The sequence below is a fragment of the Medicago sativa genome, chromosome 6 (assembly GCF_051527215.1).
Source record: "Medicago sativa cultivar Bolivia chromosome 6, Bolivia_mono, whole genome shotgun sequence".
NCBI classification, from domain to species: Eukaryota; Viridiplantae; Streptophyta; class Magnoliopsida; order Fabales; family Fabaceae; genus Medicago; species Medicago sativa.
The window spans coordinates 24,694,884-24,712,574 of NC_140754.1; positions in this window are offsets into that span (position 1 = coordinate 24,694,884).

The following is a 17,691-nucleotide window of genomic DNA, read 5'->3' on the forward strand; positions in this document are numbered from 1 at the left end:
TAATGATTATACTACAATGTTTAAGTTATAATTTTTTTTTTACTAGTCCTATTAGTTTCATTTTTTTGATCAAATGACTTTTTTTAAAAATTCTAAAAAACACTTTAAAATGACAAAATTGGTCCTTTTTTTTTATAATTTTTTCCTTAAAAAATCTAAAATACATGCACCCTTATTTTAAATTTAGGCTTAAATATGTAAATCGTTCATGTAAGTTTTTATTTTCCTCCATGTATCTTTTTTTTGTTCTAAAACAACCTCTGTAAGTTATAAACGTTTTGGTTTTGGTCTCTACCGTCATCTATTACAAAACGTCTATGTGGCAAATAGAGGATGACGTGCCACACAGTTAAAGGGACCAAATTCAAAAAATAAAATTTGCAGAGGGACCAAACTTAAAAATTTATAGAAAACTTCAACTTCTTCCTTTATTTCCTCTTCTTCATGATCTATGGGTTGTCATCCTCATCATCATATACATCCCACACTTGGTTATAACCAGGTGTGCGCTGTATATGATGATGACGATGACATTCCATAGATCATGAAGAAGAGGAAATGAAACAAGAAGATGAAGTTTTCTATGCATTTTTGGGTTTGGTCCTTCTGTGAATTTTGTTTTTTGATTTTGGTCCCTCTAACTTTGTCCCTTTAACATGTCTGCTGCCATACTAAAATCATTATTACAATCACCTATTACATAATTTCAAAAAATAAATCAGGCTTAAGAAAAGCTATAATACCGTGTATTGTTGCCATTGAACACATCTAACTTTCCAAATCCTCTTTCGCTCCCAAAGATTCAACCTCTTCCATTTTCTTCGTTTCCCTTAAATAAGCAACACTCATGCAATTCCTGCAAGAAAAAAAATGGTGTTTTATAATCATGTTGATGAATCTTCTTGAGAATGGCATTATGGTTTAATAGTGGATGTGTATTTATAAAATGTTAAATAAGTTTTTGTCCATAAAAAAAATTAAATTTATTTTTTCGTACTCATAAAAAAAGTGACATGTTTGCTTGCATCTTACAAAGTTTTCAAGCACACGGTTTTAGATCTAGCCAACTTCAAATTAGTTTAATTATCCTTAAACTTTTCAATTTTTATCTTGATATTTTGGTATTTTAAAAATTCATATTTGATACATTCCATGTTAAAAAATTATAATTTTTTTGTAAAAGTTATTTTTATATTATTCTAAACATGTTTAGGAAAAGATTTTCAAAATTTTTAAATCTTTTAAAAAATTAAACAAATTTGAATTTAGTGGAGACTAAAATTGTGTTATTGAAAATTGTATAGAGAAATAACATGTCACTTTTTTTCGTACTACAAATGAAATTTGGTAAAGTTTTAGGGAAAAAACTTATTTAAGCCTTTTATAAATTCAAATGGTTCGAAACTCTTACAATGAAGTCAAAATTATGAATTTTGAATTCATTTACATTGGGCTATCTATCAAGAAACATTCACAAATCTAGGTTGCATGCAGTCTAATTAGCTTGAAGTCATGCAATCAAAACTGATTTGGCTGTTCGATTAAGATTAGATAGTCGAGATTTAAAACAGTTTAAATCAAGAAAAATATTCCTTAAACATGAATTGTCCAATCTTAATTGGATGACCAGATCTGCACTGAAATTGCACAAGAGATCGATGCTAACATTTGGATCTAATAAACTTTTCAAAACTGCTTAAAATCAGGAAATCAAAGTAGATCTGGACGTCTGATTGAGATTAGACAATCTATATTTAAAGCAGATTAAATAAAGAAAAATCATGCTTTAAATCTGAATTGTCTGATCATAGTCAGATGTCCATATTTGCTTTGGAATTTCACAAGCGATCAATGCTAACATTTGGATCTAATAAACTTTGCAAAACGGCTTGAAGTCATGCAATCAAAGTAGATCTGGCCTTTTGATTAAGATTAGACGGTCTTGATTCAAAGCGGTTTAAATAAAGAAAAATCATGCTTTGGATCTAAATTGTCCGATCTTAATTAGATGTTCAGATCTGCTTTGGAATTGCATAAGAAATTGATGCTAACATTTGGATCTTATGCGTAATTACAACCATAGTGATTCATCGAGGATCCAAACACATAAATCTATGGTGATATCATTAATTGGGAATATTTGAATTTTAAAGCTCTATTAAATTTCAATTAAATAAGTGTAAACATATCGAATTTAATAAAGATTTTATTGTGCATACCTAAAGCTTGATATAATTCGTACAAGTAGCGTTGGAAGCGACGATTTAGACAAGGCAGCCGATGTGTCATACAATACAAAATTTGTCAAGATCTGGCCGATGGAAGACTGTAGAGGAGTTAAAACGATTAACATTAGGGTAGGTAGTTGAGAGTGGTGCCGAAGAACATGAGCGGTGGCCGAAGAAGGATGGATGGTCGATTTGAATTTAAGTTGGGGTGGGAAGGGTTTAGGGTGAGCGGCGTGAAAAGGCGAAGGGGATGAGTTAGGGTGACAAAGGGATCTAGGGTTTGAAGCAAAATATGACAAAGGTCTAGGATTATGCAAGTTATGATAACATATAAATGAGGCGTAAACGGTAAAAAATTGAGTGTCTATGCGCCTACAAATATTTTTTTTTACTTATCTATCATGTAACTCTTCAAAGATAATTTTTTTTATGGATTCGCATAATATTAAATTATTGAATTTGATGGCAAAATATGAAATCAATTAAACAAAAAAAAAACATATAAAAGGAAATTGCAACCAAATTTTTAGATCGATAAGATAATAATTTTAACCGATTTAGGTTGGTATATTGGTATTGATTTGAGACCTTAAAGTGTGCCCCTCTCAAAGTCTTAGGTTCGATTTCCCACGATGTTAATTTCAATTGGTAAGTCCATACAAAGTTTTATCCCGGCTTTAAATGAGGCTACCCACAAATGGACGGTGGGATTGGACCCCTTAGTTTAGTCCGTCCTTAAGCTGAATATTGTTTTTCTTTTATTTTTTTTAAAAGGATATAGTTTATGCAAATGAGGAAAAGGGTCAAAACAAGGCACCCGACCCAACCAGGCAGGGTTAAAATTTGAATTAAATTTGGACTTTAAATTTGGTACCCAACCCCAATGACACTTGACCGATTGGACCGTCTCGAAAATAGGTAACTTGACCCTAACCGCGATCTGCCGGTAGAACCAAAGTTATCAAATAAGGAACTTGACCCTAACCGCGACATGTCGGTAGAACCAAAGTTATCAAACAAAGTGCGACCCTAACCGCGACCTGCCGGTAGAACCAACACTATAAAAGTTCTTATCCCAAGAACAAAGGAAAAGTTCTCAAATTAGAGAAAACTCAAATATATTAATCTTCAAATTGTGATTTGAGAAGTACATGAGCTTCTTATTTATAGCCTGGTTTGAAATACTAGTAATAAATTCTCACTACCAAGCATTTATCAAATACAATGATAAGTGCATGTTTATTACCTAGAAAATAGACACTAACATGATTAAAATTTCCACTAGCCACTATAATGACTTAGAACACTACTTTGAGGCATTTGAAGAGGCTAGGAGTATACAAAAGACCATCTAAAAATTCACCCAAAATAAAAAACGAAAATTGCTTATTAAAATGATGAAAATTGGATTTTTAATGTTTCTTGTCATGTGAATTTTTTATAGGTTTCCTTCCACATGCTTAGTGAACTCTTGATCTCATCATTCTCCCCCTCTTCAAGAGGATTTGTCCTCAAATCCAAACCAGTATAAAATGGAAGTGAATTATGTGGAAATTGTTCTCCTTTTGATTCTTGGACATAAGCATATTTCCAAATCTCATAATTGTTTCCTATACTTTGAGGAAGTTCTTCTTCATTCACTTGATTGCCTTCATGACTTAGAGAAGAAAGGTTAGTATATTGAAAATTACCAGAAGAATTCCAACACTTAACCACACAAAACAATCTAGATGAAGGTACAAGTGTAATAGTAGGCCAAAAATTTCCAACATTTTTATCTCTCTTTTCATTCACCTTATTCTCTTCATTTTCCAAACAATCTTTTTTCCCCTCTACTTTTTTCTCTTCATGAATTTCTTTTTTCTCTTTTTTGTTATCGCTCTCTTTTTTCTCGATCACTCTCTCTTGCTTTTCCTCATTGACCAAACTCTCAACCATTTCTTTCTTGGTCTCTCTTTTCATGATTTGATCTTGTTTCGTCACGAGAACATCGACCATATCTTTAAACTCCGGATCCTCAAGACTATAAAGAATATATGGTTTTGGATGCTCAAGTATCGGAAGTTTGCACTTCTCCACCATAGTTGCACTTGCCATGTTAATCCAATATTTTCTATCAATGTGCAAACCACAAACTTTATCATTCACAAGACATCTTGTAAAGAAAATACCTTTCTTTTGATTGGCTTCCATGAAATAGCACTAAGAAAATAAAAATTGAAAATTTTGATTTTTTCCCCTCTTTTTTTATTTTTTTGCGTAAAGCTTCTTTTTCCTTTTATTTTTTTTATCTTTTTCTTTCAATTGTTTTTCTTTTTGGGTATAAAAAGATTAGGCAAAATAAATTGATTCTAGATAGTACAATTGAGAAAATAGTGTTGACACTTGACACAATAAACATAACAAGAAAGACAGCACGATATTAAAAGAACAGGAACAGGAATCACAAACAACAATAAACAAATTCTTTAATTTTTTTTTTTTAAGCTTTTAGGAAAGAAGACGCAATATATATAAAGCAACAGCGGAACAGAGACCTCTTTTTTTTTTTTAACAAGATAAAGTGATAGATGGTAGGATAACACCTGATTTCAAGAGCCGAAGCTCTGATACCAACTGATACGTGACCGTTAGGACCGTCTTGAAAAAAGGTAACTTGACCCTAACCGCGACTTGCCGGTAGAACCAAAGTTATCAAATAAAGTGTGACCCCAACCGCGACCTGCCGGTAGAACCAACACTATAAAAGTTCTTGACCCAAGAACAAAGGAAAAGTTCTCACAATAGAGAAAACTCAAATTGATTAATCTTCAAATTGTGTTTTGTGAATTACATGAGCTTCTTATTTATAGTCTAGGATTGAAATACTAGAGAATTCCCACTACCATGCATTTATCAAATACATTGATAAGTGCATGTTTATTACCTAGAAAATAGGCACCAACATGATTAAAATTCCCACTAGCCACTGTAATAACTTAGAGCACTACTTTGAAGCATTTGGAGAGGCTTGGAGAATACAAAACACCATCTAAAAATTCACCCAAAAATAAAAACGAAAATTACTTATTAAATGGAGAAACAAGGGTCTTTGTGTCCAAATGAAAAGGCGCTGGTTGCTAAAATAGACCTTCATGAAAATGAATGGGTCTATTGTAACAAACCCCATATATATATATATATATATATATATATATATATATATATATATATAATATTTAAATTATTGAGAAATTTACATGAAAACAAAAATAAATTAAACCTAAATGTGTCTGCGTAATTAAATTTTTGTGATACCGATAAACTATACTTAATAAGTAGAAGTGCAAATAAAGATATGACAAAATTACACAATTCGTCATTCAACTTAATTTTAGATAACACTCTCATCCTTTATTATTTTTTCCCAATTCAATTCTCTATGTTATAGAATGTCAACATTGTTATCCTTTTTAAAAAAAAAAATCTAAAATCCATAAAATTCATCAAAAATACAGAAAATTAATCACAAAACTCATAACTTCATAAAAATGCGCATAATTTTCTGAAAACATTATTTTATTCATTTGCTCCCTCAACAACCAACCTAACAGTCCAACAACATAAACAAATCATCGTCTCTTTTCAGCCTTTCTTCAATTTTTCTTTTGTTTCTTTTGTTTGGTACTAAGTTGGAATTTGGTTAAGATTTTTTTGCTTGTTTTGGTTATGGTTGATTATTTTGATGAGTGCGAAAAAGATGATTAACGTTATGTAGAAAAATGAATTTATGGGTTTTTGGGTTTATGAGATTTTTTTAATGAAATATGGATTTCTAAGGTTGTATAACGAAGATCTGCGTTTGTTTGAGTTTGATGAGTTTTTGATTTCTTTTAACAAAAAGGATTTTTTTTGACAAGTTTTAATAAAAAGGATAACGACCTTGACATTTTATAATTTAAAGGATTAAATAAAAAATAAAGATAAAAGATGAAAGTGTTATATGAAATTAAGCTGGGCGCATGCGATTAGTGGATTTTTGCTAGGATAGATTAAAGTTGATCCACATGGACTGGTTTATCAGGTTGTATTTGTTGGAACAAAGTGTATTTAACATTACCACCTTAACTTTTGATGATAACAAAATATTAAAATGCCAATTGGATATGCTAATATTTGTTCAAGTGTCCAGGACCATAGATAAAAATTGATAAGTCAATCATTGGTTCTTAAAGAACAAAAGAGAGCAAAGGAATTCACAAAGGAATCTTATGTTCCAAGACAGAATCTGAAAACAAAGAGAGTCTGAAGACCATCAGAAGCTGACGTCATCGGAGTGTCTGAAGATCCTCAGAAGCTGAAGTTCATCAGAGTCTGAAGACTGGAAGCTGCAGTTAGTTAAAATTTGTTATTCTGAAGACATATCATTGCAGAAGGAATAGAAGCCTGGAGCAACGACTATTTCAGAGGAATTAGAAGGCATTGGATGCTCATCCATTGAAGAGCGCGGGAAAAAGGGCATAGTACAATTGTACAACCACTACTCCACTCTTCATGTATGCAATAGTACAAGCAACAACTATGTCTACGCTGGTTATTCTCTATTCAAGGAATGAATTTGAAATTGTTCCCTCCTAGGACAATAACCAAATCAAGCAACAAATCATTGGTGATGATCAAACTTCAACAACGACTCCTTTTGATGTGCTCGCAATCAACAACGTCTCTTTCACACCTCTATATAAAGGAGTGAAGACTTGAAGATTGTAAGAGACTCACAACAATTTTACTAGTGTCAAAACTCTGCTGAAATTGTTTAACATCAAAGTTCACTTAGAATTTCTTAACAACTTTCATATCTTAGAAATTATAGAGTCTTAAGAGTCTGTATTTGATTTGTATTGTGAACACCATTGATTGTATATCAAGTGTTCAACCTCAAATATTTTTCTGTGTAATTCTGTTTGATTAGAAGTCTCTTGCTTTTGTGCTTGAGCATAGGAAGTCTCTTGCGTGTGTGCTTGAGCATAGGAAATCTCTTGCTTTTGTGCAGTAGTTTGAAGTCTTTTGCTTTTGTGTTTGAGTATTTGTAATCAGATATTGATTTTAATGAACTTTCTTTGGAAGTGCAAGGGGGACAGGACTACTTACAGATTGTGGAAAGAACCTGTATAATTGCTTTGTGTCTTTCTCTTCTTTCTCTCTATTTACTTTATCCGTTGCATAAGACTCTGAACGATGTTCCAGACTCTGAACTCTATCAGACCCTGAACACTGGATTTAGTTTTAAAAAGGAGAAAAAAACTAACACAATTCAACCCCCCTTATTTTTTTGCTTTGCCTAAAAAAAAAAGTTAAAGGACGAATCATGTAATTTTTCCTAAATAACGCCTGCGATTAATGTATTTTTCCTAGGATAGATTAGAGTTGATCCACTTGGACTGATTTATCACATTGTAATTTTTCCTAAAGTTGTAAATATCAATAAATAATCAATAAAATTACTATTCAATTTGTAATAACTATTATTTAATGGTTGTTTAAATAAATATTTAATTTGTTAATATAAAAATGAAGATAAATATATGAAAGTTTATTGAATTTTACATTATTTGATTTTCGTTAATATCTTTTGCTATACTTAATTGAATTTTTATTATTTAGAGATTTTAATTTATCTATTTTCAAAATATGAAAGTATTTTTTTTTAGACAAAATTAAATATGAAAGTTAATTACCACCAAAAAGAACCCATGACTGTAGGATTGAGAAAATACGAGAAGTAAATAAGTGAGATGTCTGGGTCCAAATGTTGATCCCTATATGCATCATCGCTTCCAAGTGACCTTTATATTACCATTTTCTATGTTATCTAATAGAACAAAACCTATCTTGAAATGTGTCATTTTCCAAACCCTAGCTAAGATTCACCGTCTTCATCTTTCACACCACCTGATGAACGTCTGCATAAATGGTTAAGGAAGAAGCATTTTCATATTTACTTGAAGAATGTTGGGAATGCGTCTTCAGATTCATCATCAACAAGAGTGAAGAAAACTTGAGTTCTCTCTCCCTCGTCTCAAACTCCCAGATCGATGTTGCTTTCCAGAACATGGGTTGCAAGCTTTTGCGGCGTGGATGCCGACTTTGCTAGTATTATGAAATATTTATGCACAAGTTTCAACACTGTAAGTTCTTTTTATTTTAAGATTTACCTCTCTGAGAAATTTCATTTTTAAAATGTCATCGTACAAATTCGCATTGTATTCACTAAGTGATAGTGTAACATGTTTGTATAATGTACAATGTAAAACAAATAGTTGGCTGCAGCGTTGTTAAATGGCTACGCCATGGCGGAGTGACAGATCTTTATCAACCATTGTAGTCAGTTTGTAAAGGAATGCCGATGCCCGCCATGTCGGCGCCATAAGTCACATTTCATCTGTCAAACTTAATATATATTTTGATTCAACTTGCAAGCTAATATGAAGTAAATAAGGCATATAGTTTATGAATCGAATAATGATAAGTGTTTGAAGTATAATAACTTGATAATATGTGTACCTACGTGTGTTTTGTATGGTTTTGTTCTGCATAACTTGCTATTGTAGTCATTAAGATTTATATTTTGAAGACAATGCATATAAAAATATCAGAAACATATTTTTGTGTGTGGTAATATGTTTGGGATCGACATAACTTATTTTAGCATCAATTAGTGTGAATTCAATGAATTTATCTTTAATCCGAGTGTTCTGTTTTGACTTTTGAACAATTGCTTCTCCAATTGAATTAAGAAAATAAGAAATAATAAGAGTGAATCTCTCCTTCAAATTTCTACTCTATTCAAAGCTCAACCTCCTAAGTACCTGGACTACTCTAATACCTGAAGGAAAATGCCTAGACATTCTAATGGAGTGATTGCATATGAGCTGCTATACACTGATATGTGCCACTAATTTTTTGTTTTGTTTCATGATTTGTGAATGTGAAAATGAGGAGTTTATTGGGGATTGAAAAGATAATAATCGTCATTGAGACTGTACTTGCAAAAGTACAATAATCAAAATCAGGGTTTAGTATTGTATTGGTTATGCCTTGAGCAGGCTCTCAAGGGTCGTATTTATAGCCCTCTATGGGCCTGATTTATCATGACTTAAGCCATAAGTAATGAGGGTAGTTAGTGTTGAAACAAAATTTTTTTGACGAATGTTTTAATGATAACAAACCTTATGGAAATAAACAATAAGTTTTATGAATTGTGATCTACTGATATTTGCACTTAAGTCTTTTCACAGAAGTTGACAAGAAAGAAGTCTCTTACAAGTGCATATATATACTCATTGAAAGAATACCAAAACAGTAGTATCACAAGCTCAAAAAGTTTGGCAAAGATTGCGCCATGTTTTTTTGGGGAAGGTGGTGATATTAACCACATAGATGCAATATTCGTAAGGCTTGATCCGACACATGGCTTCATGTTGGAAAAATGAAGTCTTCAAGATAAAAGATCTGATTCCTCATTCGGGAAGAATGCTCAGGACGATGATCATGTCTGAGTAAAATACTTGAGACAAGATTACGACTCACTTAGCCGAAAAGAAGTGTTAGAAGCTAAGTTCCAAACAAAGATGGTTATGCGAACCATTTAAAAGATGTTGTCAAGGCATTTGGTAAAAACCAAAAGGAATAATGGTTGAAAGACCAAACAACTCGATTACACATGTGTGATTCAAACACGAGTTGGTCTCAGAATGTATAATTTCTGAACGGAGACTACAGGATTAGAGATGAGTTGGTTCGCACTGGGTGATTTCAAACGAAACAGTTAGTGTCAAGGCCTGTGGGGCAGAAGATGTTCGCAAAGTGCTCAAATGCTTCAAATCCTAGTGAGCCATCTTTTATATCATGTTTATTTGTATCTCAAAGTCTTGATCGTCCCAAGTGGTATATATTTTGAGACTTCTCATGTGCTAAAACGTTCAAATTTTTTTCCTTTACCAATTTGTCAAAGGAATCATCTTTATGACAATACAATGTCTTAACATAAAAACGGCAAAAGTTTGAGAAATGCAAGTTTGTTGCGAAACAAATAAAACGATGAAAGAGTAATCTTTTATCGAGAATCAAAACTTGGTGTTAAATTTAAAATTAATGCTGAGAAACAAATTGCTAAATCATTAGTGATTATCTAAAGTATTACAAAATGATACTTCATCATTAATATTGAAATCCAACCAACGGGCCAAGTTACAAAGTGTCGGAACATGGGTGCATCCATTTAAACTATTACCACATTATGAGAATAATTTTGGCCCTAGGAAGAGGGTGAAACTCAATACCCCACTTTTTCTATGAAACGGAAACGGACGAGAAACCAAGTGATTTCAATGTCGAGACGACAAAGGAGACAAAGATTTGTCGTTGAATATTCTTCGTCCGCTCCCGGAAGTGGCCAAACAATGTATAGAATCTGATGGCAAAATATGAAATCAATTAAACAAAAAAGAAACATATAAAAGGAAATTGCAACCAAATTTTTGGATCAATAAGATAATAATTTTAACCCATTTAGGTTGGTATATTGGTATTGGTTTGAGACCTTGAAGTGTGATCCTCTCAAGATCTTAGGTTCGATTTCCCACGCTGCTAATTTCGATGGATTAGTCCATACATCGTTTTATTCCGCCTTTAAATGAGGCTACCCACAAATGGATGGTGGGATTGGACCCCTTAAATTAGTCCGTCATTAAACTGGATATTTTTTTTTCTTTTCTTTTATTACAAGGAAAATAGTTTATGCAAATGAGGCAGAGGGTCAAAACAAGGCACCCGACCCAACCAGGTAGGGCTAAAATTCGAATTAAATCTGGACTTTAACTTTGGTGCCCAACGCCAACCATACGCCATCTACCGACCTTTTGAATGGGTTGCATTTTTAACTTATATTTTTTTAAATTATTTAGAAATATACATAATTCCTCATTATTTGAATTTTCACTGAACAAAACTTACATGAAAACAAAAATAAATTAAACCTAAATGTGTCTACGTAATTAAATTTAAAGTTGTGATACAGATAATCTAGACTTAATAAGTAGAGGTGCAAATAAAGACATGACAAAATTACATAATTCGTCCCTCAACTTAATTTTAGATAACACTTTCGTTCTTTATTTATTTCCCGATCCAATTATCTAAGTTATAAAATGTCAACATCGTTATCCTTTAAAAAAAAAATTCCATAAAATTCATCAAAAATACAGAAAATTAATCACAAAACTCTTAACATTCTTAAAAATGCGCATAATTTTATGAAAACATCATTTTCTTCATTTGCTCCCTCATCAACCAACCTAACACTCCAACAACATAAACAAATCTTCGTCTCTTTTCAGCCTTTCTTCAATTTTTCTTTTGTTTTTTTTTTTGTTTGGGTACTAAGTTGGAATTTGGTTATGATTTTTTTGTTTGTTTTGGTTATGGTTGATAACAATAAACCTATCCATGTCAATTCAATTCACTCTCTGTTATCCAAGTGTCCATGTATAAAACTTGGAGGAAATGCACACAATTAGAAAATACCATAATATGCCATTTGTATGTTCTTTGTTCATCTACAGAATATTTGTTTGACACTAACAGTCTAACATATGTTTGTCATTTATGATACAGTTTAAGATGTTAAAAAAGCAGATAAATTAGTTGGAGAACACTAGAGGGGAGGAAGATGACATACATCATTGGAGGAAGATATGCAGAAGAGATTAGAGACTCATCGAAGAACTATTGTCGAGTTTTGTTTAGGATATGAAACTATGAAAGTCAAAATTATTTAGGTCTTTGGCTCTTTCGAGTTAGGAAAAGATATCTTCTGCCTTATATGTATTTTGGAGGAAAGAAGTTTTATCCGTTTAAAAGAATTGCCTTAGTCTTGAATTAAACAATGCAAAACTGAAGTTTTATCATGAGAATTAACCAGTACGGTTATTGAATTATGGATAAACTAATAATACACGGATACACAGATTTCTAGCTAATACAACAATTTTGTACAAATATAGGAGTTTTTCGATAACCCTATTACATCATATATATATATATATATATGCTCGAATCCTATGTGAATGTCCTACAAAACTGAAGTCAGATATAGTGATCCGGAAATTAGATGGTTGCAAATGTGATGATGGCTGCATGAATGAATATTCCTCCAGCATTTGTGATGCTTTCTATACATGATTAGCCGAAAGCAAATATATTACTCAAATCTTACACTTTTGACACGGGGAGTAGATTTTTCTTATCTGCTAAAATAGTTTTCTCCATCACGGCCAAACCTTCTCCACTTCTCAGAGAAATCATAGAATAGCATAGTTTCAAAATCTTGGATACAAAAACACAAGTAAACGACAACTGTAGTTGTAGTTTGTACAAACACATTAAGTGCAGCAAGAGATTAACCTTTAAAAAATGCAAAGCAGTTCCAATGTACGACAATATCACAAAAGATTTTGGGTTGATTTGGAAAGTCAGACGGAAATGATGTTCCGAGAACTCAAATTTCTCTTGGTGGAGATATAACATTCCGAGTCCTTACCATGCGTTATAGTGCCTTGAGATCCAAAAATATTGTATTAGTCTCATTTTGTACTTTCTATAGTATAGTTGTTCTTCTTTTCCATTGATACTACGGTTCTATTGATAATATTCCTGTTCATTTCATCCAGTTTCTATCATAATACTTGACAGATTAGTTACATTTCGGAAAATGTTCAAAAATTTCAAACGAATAAGCACAATTTGACCCTAACATTACCATTTTCTATGCTATCCGACATAACCGTAGCTTACTTGTCAAGGACAGAACGAAACCTATCACAATTGTACAAGACACCTACATTAACAAACCTATGAGTGGCGTCAAGAAGATGATGTTGATTTTTTTCTTCAATATCATTCAATTGTGGTTGTGTGGACAACTGAAGTGATGAACCATACATTAAGATGACATAACAGATTCGAATGAGTTAGAAAAATATTGCTCAAAAATGAATTAAGAGACCAAACTAGATAGAATTTTCAATGTAAAAATTCTTAAATATTTCAAAACAAACTATCGATTTACATTAAATAGATTTAAGTGCTTATTGCAAAGTCATCAATGAATATATTATGAAATAACAAAAGTCAAGAATAGAACTGATATGGCTAGGACTCAAATTGTAGTTAACAGAACAAATTATGATGGTCGCCATAAAAGTTGCGGGAGAATTCTGATGGTGACAGAGAAAGTTCCTGAACTTCCGATGTTGATCCCTTTTCCGTTTTCTATGCTATCCGACATAACCATAGCTTGGTCCCGAAGAGAACCAGACCTATCAGGATTGTACAAGACACCTATATTACCATTCGTGCTCAGTTTAAACTCACCACCTATCAAAGATGCATTAGAAACCATATATACATTTTCATGATCTACTTTCCATTAATTTCCTCTGATTCATCGAAGTCAGCTGACAGATTCCTAGCTTCCACAAGAATAGATTCATCATGATACAAGTTCTTATCAGACGCTGGCTGGTCCATACATGTTTTGGTGCCCAATTATCCAACACTTTCACCTCTTTGACCCATAAGCTCCATTCCAATGCGTTTGTGAGTCTTGCTAAAAAAATACTCTTCACTGGTATTAGGATCTTCATTCAAAGAAAATAGAAAGCATACAAAAAAGAAAAGTGGGATATACCCCAAACCTTTTCAAAAGGTAATGAACCTAAAGTTGGGGAGACCCAACATTGTTGCTAATTCGATGAAAAACTCACACCAATAACAACTTGATGTGTGGAGTAAGGGATAATTAAGCAACCAAAATCAAAGTGTATGGAACAGTTATAATCACAAGCCAAAATTAGAAAACAACAGCGAGAGAAAAGGAAAGAGAGAACACAAAAGAATCTGTTTACCCAGTTCGGTCCAAATTGACTGGGGGAGAGAGCAGCCCTCCGTTCCACTATATGATGAGTAACGTTACAAAGAGGTATTGAGTTACAAGAATCAGTCTCCCGCCTAATTCTACCCAAATCCCAGCCTCTTCCCGTAACCAAGAGACTCAATCCTAATAGTGTTTCCCAAGGTGAATCAACCCTCAAGCCCTAGTGTTTGTTCCAAAGAGACAAACTCTATACAAACCCTAGTTTGATTTCTAAACCCTTGTTTCAGCCCCCTCTATCTCAAGGTTTACACTGATACAACGCCTATATTTATAGTAAAAGTAACTCCCATAAAATTGGAACAAATCTGGCCCAAAAATACGTTTCCAAAAAAAATCTTCACGCAAAATCGGGCCCCGATTTTTACCATTCGGGCGCCGATTTTTCCAGCACCAAACTGCTCCCAAAGACAGCCAAAATCGGGCCCCGATTTTGCCATTCGGACCCCGATTTGTACTTTCAGCAAACATCAATTTTGGCCTCCAAACTCCAATTTTGAGTCACTTTCACAACAAACATATTACTGATAGTGGCCTGTCTAATACAACTAGGAGCATCCTGCCACCAAACAAAACCGGAAATATCTAACCCTAGATTGGCCAAACCGTCAGCGCAAACATTTCCCTCCCTAAGAATATGATTCTCCACATGGCTCCTTGGCACACGGGTGATAACATCAATTTTTGGCTAGACTCTTGGTGTGGCGAACCTCTGGCCAATAGACTCAATCTTCCAGCAAATGCAACTTTGCATCTTTCTGCTAATGTCAAAGACTTCATTGCTGACTTCAACTGGTGTATCCCTCCCTCGGTTCAGATGATGTTTCCTCAATTGCAGAGCATTCTAATGACAACAACCATTCCTAGGGTTCATATGGAAGATAAATTGGTCTGGAAAAATTCTACCACTGGTGGTCTATCTCTAAAAGATGCTTATGCCCACAAATCTAATCCTGGTAACAACTTGCATTGGGCAAAGAAGATTTGGAGTCCGGACATCCCCCCTTCCAAATCTTTGCTAGCTTGGAGAATTATGCACGACAGAATGCCAACGGATGAGAAATTGATGGACAGAGGTTGTCAAATGGCCTCAGTCTGTAGTAATTGTTTCTCCACCGCTGAATCCACTTTTCATCTCTATTTTCAGTGCAGTTTTGCTAACAGTATTTGGTCTTGGCTCTTCTCTATTCTTAACATCAACTTGCAGATTAATGATATTAATGAGATTTGGAATATTTGTGATAGAGGATGGACTCCTCAATGCAAAGTTGCGATCACTGCTTCCTATGTCTAATTGGTGGAAGGTCAACACTGATGGCTCTCTTGTTAAGAACCCACAAAAGTCAGCTTGTGGTGGTATTTTCAGAAATTCCCATGGATTTACTGTTGGCTGTTTTGCCCAAAGCTTGTGGTGCATTTTGGACCTTTTACCTGTCATAGGAACACCTGAGCTAGTTATGTTGGAACTTGTTGCCTTGGACAAAAGACAACCACCATATATACCAGTGAATACACCAACTACAATCGCCTTTTCGTTTCGAATAATGTCAAAATTGTTTTCCTTCTTTGTAATGATGTTGAACACATTTTTTTATTATGTGCAATTTCATCCACCATCACTAAAGCTGCACTCAAAATATGAGGATGCTCCCTTTGGAGAGGATATGATAATGAAGTCAAGTCAAAGGGGGACATCATCATTACAAAGAAGCCAAACAGTTTTTGACATTATTCAAGATGAAGGAGAGACTTTTGCAGATGGTGTATTGACAAGTATATGAGGTGGTTGTCCTTTGTTCGAGGCAGCAAGTTCCAGCATAACTACCTTAGCTGATCCTATGAAAGGTAAAAGAGTCGGGAAATATGTGAAAGCAAGGTCTGTTTGGAACAACCTTTGATTTCAATCATTACATAGGATATTAACCAAAGAAACTTGTTCAAATGAGAGTTGTGGAGAAATGGAGCTTATTGATTGGTTAGATGTGGAGAAGGCAGCATTTCTTCATGCTTTGTCATATTTCAGTAAGGATTTTGCAATGATTGCACAGTTTGTCGGAACAAGATCCCAATTCCAATGCAGAATATTATTTTTTGCAAGACTCACAAACACATTGGAATGAATTTCATGGGTCAAAAAGCTAAAATTGTTGGATCACTACGAGATGATGATGTGGATGATGGCAGGAGCGATGCAGATAATGCTTGCATCGTAGAGACAGGTTCAACCAATGGCTCTGATACGTCAGGCTCTAAAACATATGTTGACCAACTTGCATCTGATAAAAATTTGTATTAGGTTGAATCTAATCATGTGAAATTTAGGAGCCTATCAGCCGAGTAAGATGAACTAAAGGATATTAACGGGAAAGCAGATCATGAAGATGTAAATATAGTTTCTATTGCATCCGCGAGTGGCGGTGAATCTAAACTGGACAAGGATGGTAATGAAGGTGCCTTGTACAGTTCTGATAGGTCTGGTATTGTCTTGGACCAGAGTTCTATAGTTATCTCGGATAGCATTGAAATTGGAAAAGATAAGCCAGAGCACTTTTGGTCCGTTTACGTTTGATTTTCGACAGAATTTCGTTTGTTAATTTTGAGAAGTTGTTTCTTTCGCTTCTTCCTTCACCTTCATGACCATGTTGAGTATCCATGTTAGAACGCTTCATACTTCTGCCTTTAGTGTTAAGTGAGTCAAAAACATACGTTACCTATCCTTCTCAAGCGTAATTGTATTTCACACAACACACATCTACATGTGATAAAAGGATAAAAGCCAAACAATAATAGAAAGAAAAGTAGTTAGATTTGGATAGAGGTATTATGGCTTTTCTTAAGCTTGTGAAAAGAAATCACTTTGTCATTGGTCAAGACAACACATACCTCTTTTTTATTAGCCAAGACATTCATGCCTCTTTTCTATTGGTCAAGACAACATATGTCTCTTTCTCGTTGGCGACACCGCATCATCTACCTCTTTCTTTCACAAAAGTAGTTCTATAAATTTACTTTCCATCAAACCGATATCACTCAGATGTTTCTCTCCACACACTCTTAAACCCATACCACTTTCACCATCACTACCATATGAACAAGATGATGGTAGTGATGGTGAAAGTGGTAATGGTTTGAGTGTGTGTGGAGAGAAACATTTGAGTGATATCGGTTTGATGGAAAGTAAATTTATAGAACTACTTTTGTGAAAGAAAGAGGTAGATGATGCGGTGTCGCCAACGAGAAAGAGACATATGTTGTCTTGATCAATAGAAAAGAGGCATGAATTGTCTTGGCTAATGAAAAAGAGGTATGTGTTGTCTTGACCAATGACAAAGTGATTTATTTTCTTAGGCATAAGAAAATCCATAATACCTCTATCCAAATCTAACTACTTTTGTTTATATTATTGTTGCCGCTTAACACATCTAACTATTCAAATCCTCTTTTGCTCCCAAAGATTTAACCTCGTTCATTTTCTTCATTTCCCTTAAATAA